The sequence below is a fragment of the Rhagoletis zephyria genome, unplaced genomic scaffold (genome assembly GCF_001687245.7).
Source record: "Rhagoletis zephyria isolate East Lansing unplaced genomic scaffold, Rhagoletis_zephyria_1.1 Rzeph_scaffold_02117, whole genome shotgun sequence".
NCBI classification, from domain to species: Eukaryota; Metazoa; Arthropoda; class Insecta; order Diptera; family Tephritidae; genus Rhagoletis; species Rhagoletis zephyria.
In genome coordinates, this window is record NW_016159201.1 from 45,003 (window position 1) to 51,883 (window position 6,881).

At 35.7% G+C, this 6,881-nt stretch overlaps 1 long non-coding RNA gene across 1 annotated transcript in view; it reads left to right on the top strand.

The window, feature by feature from the left end:
• The window catches only part of LOC108366045 (uncharacterized), a 17,978-nt gene extending 16,325 nt beyond the window's left edge, over window positions 1–1,653 (top strand). Inside the window, exon 3 of the long non-coding RNA XR_001848043.1 lies at window positions 1,643–1,653. This is a non-coding gene — a long non-coding RNA (uncharacterized LOC108366045). The remainder of the gene's footprint in view (window positions 1–1,642) is intronic.
• Window positions 1,654–6,881: the final 5,228 nt, after the last annotated feature.

Here is a 6,881-nt window from a genome sequence, read left to right on the forward strand (position 1 = left end):
GATGGCAACACTGTTAAATCAACGGTTTGACTATTTTTAGAAGTAGACCTAGTGGATATGGCTTTAGAAATCGGAGGCTCCAATGCCTGAGGGCATGGAGAAGATAAATTAATAAGTTCTAAGGACTGTGATGGAGGAGTTTTTTTTACTAGAATCTGTGGCTGTCTTTTTAGGTGGACTAATAACATGCCCACCTTTATTTTCTCGGCTATCCTCAGAGTGTGGAGGGTCGTCGAGACAAGTGAAAGACTTAAACATTTTTTCGTAATGCTTAAATTTCTCAACAAGCGCCGACAGATCCTTCCCGATCTCAGAAAAACCATTTCTGGACTGCCGGAAGAAGAAAAACCATTTCTGGACTGCCGGAAGAAGAAAAACCATTTCTGGACTGCCGGAAGGTATATCTTCCATAGGTATATCTTCCATAGTGTTGTTTAGGTATGGTTTTCCATATATGTATCTCCTCTATCTATGTATTCTGTAAATATATACATTTTTTCAAATGCAGTAATTTGTTAAAGTAAAATTTTTAGATCTTCATGAAAGGTATGAAGCCTTCGGCATAGCCGGAGACAGCGGTGCTCTTACTTGTTTAATAAATAAAATATTTCTACTACAAATGTGTCTGAGGTTTTCAGTAGCTTCCTGAGAGCCAATGCTAAGCAGTTTTGGCTAATAAGAGTATATTATTAACTAGAACTTCCATACCCTTCTTTTAAAAATTACCATCTTCTGGCCGGTTGTATACAAATATTTACAGTCGCCATTTAACAGCGTGTAACAGACAGTTTTACACACAAGAATATTTATATACTAACGAAAATAGAATTTTTGATGTGCAAACATCTTTCCTCTCGGTATGGGTATGGAGTTAAATTTTCCGATATCTAAATGATATTACATCACTTCTGAAAAATAATGTTCCAATATATACATATGTATACACATGCAATTGTGGCCGCTGTGGTGTAGTGGTAAGCAGTGCGTGCTTCCACTTCGCAGGGCCTGGGTTCAAGCCCTGGTCAAAGCAGCATCGCAAAAAAATGTTGAAAAAGGGTTTTTTCTTAACTGCGGTCGCCCCTCGGCAGGCAATGGAAAATCTCCGAGTTTATTTCTGCCATGAAAAACAGCTTCTCATAAAAATACAATCGCCGTTCGGAGTCGGCGTAAAACTGTAGGTCCCTCCCCTTTGTGAGATAATATCAAGGCGTACGCAACAAATCGGAGGAGAAGCTCAGCCAAACACTAATATATGTGTAAGAGCCAATCTATTATTATTATTATACATATGCAATTACATTCTACAGTTTATAACGTGTAACAAGAGCATTTGCTCACAAATCTTTTCCAAATCAGCTGCTAAAAAACGTTTAAGTACATGTTTGACATTAGCATTTTTTCTAAATAAGTGGTTGACTTCTCCCAAAATTTGTGGTGTGTGCATTTAATCACAAGTTACAAGACGAACTAAATTAGTCCGAAGTATATAATTCGTTTACGTTTAAGAACACACACATACTTACATACATATGTATGTACATGTAAGTATCCGAAATTATTTTATCCGTATATCTTGGCTACAGTAGAGATTTCTAATAATACTCATGTGCGTTAAATTATGACATGTGGTTTCAAATCTGAGTAAGCCAAATAATGAAGCAAATATATGCAAGGAGTGAACATGTAATACAAGTGTATGCCTTTAACAGTCGTACTGCATGTGACACGCTCATATGTACATATCAGGGTGGTTGCGAATATTAGCATTCGCATTCGCAACCGCGGAGTTTTCGCATTAATTTTAACATTCGAATTCGATAAAACAGATTCTGGCAAACAAAATGACAAATTGCAACCAATATTTTTTGCCTGTGGTCGTGTTACCCGGGCGCCGCACATGTGAATATTTGTGTAACAAAACTGGTCAATGTCATAGTTATCAACTTTGATAAAAGTGTCTCTAAATAAATTATTTCTTAAGCTATATAACCGAGCTATCAATGGGCAGTCATACATGTTCTCACTTCTACTTGACCTTTGACGTACGTCAAAGAGAACATTGTCCTTTTAATAATATTCTTTTTTTTTCTGTGCTTTAAATACCTGAATTGGTTTCTTTCTTCATTATGATTATTTGGGCAATATCGTTTCCAAAGGGCTATACATTGGATCCTTGGCTAAAAACTTCTGTGGTAAAACTCTCCCCCTACGTCTTCGTTCTTTGCTATTTAAAGCCAAAGAGTAAGCTCCTTCAATAGGGATTTCCAGCAGAAATTGTTAACGTTTGGCTATAAAGAGAATCGATGCTCAAATAATTAAAAAGCTTTAGATCTGACCTTTAATTAGGTAGGAATAATTCATTTTTCATATCCACCTTCATATTTAGCTCGCTATAAGCACAAATTTTGCAAACTAGTCGCAGAAGAAAGTATTAAAAATGAATTACAAAAACTACAATCAAAAAACGCTGATGACGTTACAGGTTCCCCAAATCCTGAAACAGCCAATGGAATGAGAATGAATAATTCTTTTTAAAAAGTTTTAGGGCGCGTTCACACAGAAAGTCGAGCTGTGCCGAGCAAAGCAAGGCGGAACAAAACGCAGCTGCTGGTGTTCATACTGAACGAAGCGAAGAGGAGCTTTTGTCATGGCAAAGATACTACAAAACTTACTGTCAATGAAAAGCAGCGAATATATTTGCTCAATTTTTTTCAAAATATTAGTTGTAAAATTCGTTTTTATTTGAATATTTTAATATCTTGTTTGCAGCAGCGCCATGAAGCTGAGAAATTGAATAGAAAATTGAAAATCAAAAACTTCTTTGTTTTCAGCTCCAAAACTCTTATGAAAAAGCTTTCTGTGTGAACACTTTCATGCAAGCCCTCGGCTCGGCTCCGCTTTCTGTGTGAACGCACCGTTAGAAAAACCAGACACATCTGGTTTGGCTTGTAAGCGGTGTTTAAACAACGATCTCGCCATTATCCTAGGTTCTTCTAGTGAAGATGAAAGTTAGGAGGATACATCCGACATTTTCAGCCCCGATGCAATTCTCATTACTTTTTAATAAATATAATGTTCCAATTTTTAAATTCTCGTACTTTATAAAATAAACGTTAAAAATTACTATTCTTTAATTTTTTTTATTTACCTAAATAACTTAATTTACTTACTTAATTTAATTGTTTCTTAAAAATACTTGACATCCGCATCCGCGGATGTCTATAATTCCACATTCGCAACATCCCTAGTACATATGTTTATTGTACACATATATAAGAGCATATAATAATACACGGAAAATATTACTTAAATATGTGAACGAACAAACAATTCAAGCATTTCATGCCCTAAGGGAAGATTCGGGAGTACGCATACTCTACGTTCATTCTTGCTTAGGTATAATGTTACGTATACGCCCTGTATCCATGGATTTCTAAATCAACAATCTTGCCCCCACTAGCAGTAAAATGAAACTGTGCCAAAAAACGCGGGTATGGTGAATTTATACAGATCCAATTACACCATACATTTACCTCGCATGCGCCATTTTTCACTCATGACACTTGAGAGTTTTTTTTCCAAATTACACATTTCGTAAAATTAAAACCCTGAGTGGTGGTGAATATGAATAGCCTAAACGACTTCATGCCGGATATGTAGGTGACATGAATTTTTATTACTAATATTTATTTTATTTGTTTAGTCTCATTCCAGCCAGAGGTCCATAAAATATTTTGAATGTACCGCGAATAAACGCCTTTTTGTCTTCTCTCTAGTCATGACTGCAAAATAATTCCATTTGTAACCATCTACATTATTATATATGCTTAAAATTTGATTTGCTTGTGGAAACATAAATATTTTTGCGAATTTGTGGGAAACGCAAATTACTTCTTTAATTTATTTATAAAAAATGGTAATTGATCAAATAAATTTTATTACCTAGTCCCTAATAAATGAATATTTTACACTCATATTACTGTTAAGTGCTTGGCCCAGCTTCCCTTCTAAATTTTGAAATGCAGGTTAAGTAGTAACTGCTTTCAGAAAACATATCTTTTGTATGTCGCGCGAAAGGGGCATTTAACGTCTCTAATACCTTCTTAGAAATATTTCTTTGTTGTGTTCATCCCGATTGACGAAAGCACTTAAAAGATCCCATAAACTCAGAAACTTTATGCTATTGGTGATACAGCATAGAATTTTGTGACAACTCCTGTGCTTAAATGAGCGATTATCTTTGTATGAATGTAGGAGTTGCCTATACCCCGCGATGTCTGAATTTGGCATCCCCGCCAAACTGATACGACTGTGCAAAATCACGTTGAGCAATAGAACCAGAACTGGGAAAGAACTCTACGAGCCGTTTGCCACCAAACGAATTTTCAGAGAGGGCGACTCCCTCTCTTTTGAATTCTTTCATCTGATGTTGGAGAAAACAACAGTTGTTGATAAATAGTTATAATTTCGAGAAAGTAGAGAACTTCGTTTATTATTAGCACCGAAAAATTATGTGAGCATGAAAAATTCCATCGCAGAAACGCTCTTGCCAGCAAATGCTACTTTGAACTGAGTAGGCAATTCAGAAGTTTAGTCCTCTCTCGACGTACGAAAACCGTATTCTATAAGTCACTCATCATGCCCGTGCTGGTATATGGGACAGAATCATGGAGTTTTCGAAAGAAAGACTTTACAGAAGATTTACGGGCTTTTACGGCGAGTACCGCAGACTATGGACGATGAACTGTGTGAGATTTATAACGACATGGACATAATGCAGCGAATTAAAATCCAACGGCTCCGCTTAAAAGACCACGTGGAGAATGACTTTGCTTCACTTGGCATTTCCAATTAGCGTCAGGTGGTTTGTTAAACTCGGTAAAAGTCGCTTAGGCGGTTAGAGCGCCAAAGAAGAAGGTATCGGCGTGATCAAGCGGAAAATAAATAAAAAATTTAATTCTACCTGGATCACGCTAAGGAGGTATAACTTCTCTTGATTAAATGACCATGCTAATTTTAATTCTTTTATTGGTTTGAAATTTTAAAATTGAACTGTACAGTAGTTTTGATTGGTAATAGCAAAACTATGACTCATTATGCTCTAAACACAATCTGTGTGAAAGATGACAATTTTTGGTCAATAGCTTAGGCTCGCCCAAGTCCATCAAAGTTCAACGTACTCAAAAAATAAAATTTAATAAATACATTGATTAATAAATTTTGTTTAATAAAATTACAATTATCTTCGACAGTATTAGTCCTAGACCAGTAAATTGCAGTTTTTTTTAAATGATATTGCCAGTTCGTATAATTGCATAGGTGAAGCAATTTATCTACTTGTAGGTAACTGTAGGCTTGCACGGGTAGCTAAGCGTTTGATGTTCCCTCGAAGTCCACCGCATCGCCCCTTTCCGTGAGATCTCGCTGGAAAATGTATCCCTGCTTTCGATGCGTTTAATAAAATATGTAGATTCACAAAGTTGAATCTATTTTTTAAATTAAATTTAAATACAACTATTGATTTTCTAAAAGGGGTTTTTGTGTAGTATTTTTTAGGTGGCGTAAAAAGTGGCTGTATCATTTATTTAGTCATCTGCTTGTTCGTTATGTACAACTAAGCAATAATTCTCCTTAGTCGAAATTTTTTCTAAGATTTTTAAAGTGGTCGATGCCAAATTACCTTTGAATCTAGACGTCTGTTACTTCACTGTTATTGAAAATGTCTTTCAAATGTTGACGAATTGCATTTGGTCTAGAGCAAGATTTGCAACATGCTTTTGGGGGTAGTTTTGCGCTCATTAAATGCCACATCAGCGTTGAGTTGAGACAGATCATCTTGCGCAAGCAATCCTTATAGAAATTTCCATGGTAGTCGCAGCTGTAAGATTAGCAATGGTGGTGAGTACAACAAATATCATCCCTACCAGAACATTTTACGCTATACTCCAATACAATTACATTTCCGTTTTCAAACCTCAAAAGCAATCATAAATTACTTATGCTCGAACTCACCCCACCGTGAAAAACATGAGAAATAGGCAACAATCGTCAACAATCGTCAACGGCAAAAAACTGGCGACTCACCGGTTCATTGCCGTGGTGACAACTCGGCAACATCATTTCTTTCATGCCAATTTTGGAATAAATAAGTTATCGAAAATTCCCAAGCTTTTAAATTTTCCGTCAACAGTATTATCCAAAAGCGTCTAATTTATAACAAAGACAGAACTGAAAAAATAGGAAGCCCCATATGTAATGGTCGACTGGATTGTAAATAAGAAATTGTTTCTTATTGGAAAAACAAGTAAGAGCAGCGCTGTCTTCGGCTATGCCGAAGGCTTCATACCTTTCATGAACATCTGCAAATTTTAGTTTGACAGATTACTGATTTTGAATACATCTGCATACATCGATAGAGGAGTTACATACTTATATAAAAAATCGCATCTAAACAATCAGAGGTATGGAAGATATACTTTATATGGCACCAATCTAAGTGATTTTCACTGCTATGTGATCTTTTGTCGGTTGGAAATGCATTAAGAGTAATTAAACCAAAAGTATTTGTTCAACTACAGCAACAAAAACACAAATATAATGCCGACGAAATAACATCCATAGAGATGCAATGGCAACGGTTAACGTTACAAATCTGGAGTAATTTAGACTCAACTGTAAAATTTTGGGCCGAAGTTTATCAATTTCGAAATGCCCTAGGAGAAAACCCTTGTGCTGACCTTTCCAACCTAGTTTTTAGTTTTCTTGTTTTGCCTATAAGTAATGCAGAAGTAGAGCGAATATTTAGTTCAATGAATATAATAAAAACTAAGCAAAGAAATCCAATGTGCGTTAAAACGTTAAACGCTATTTTATATATAAGA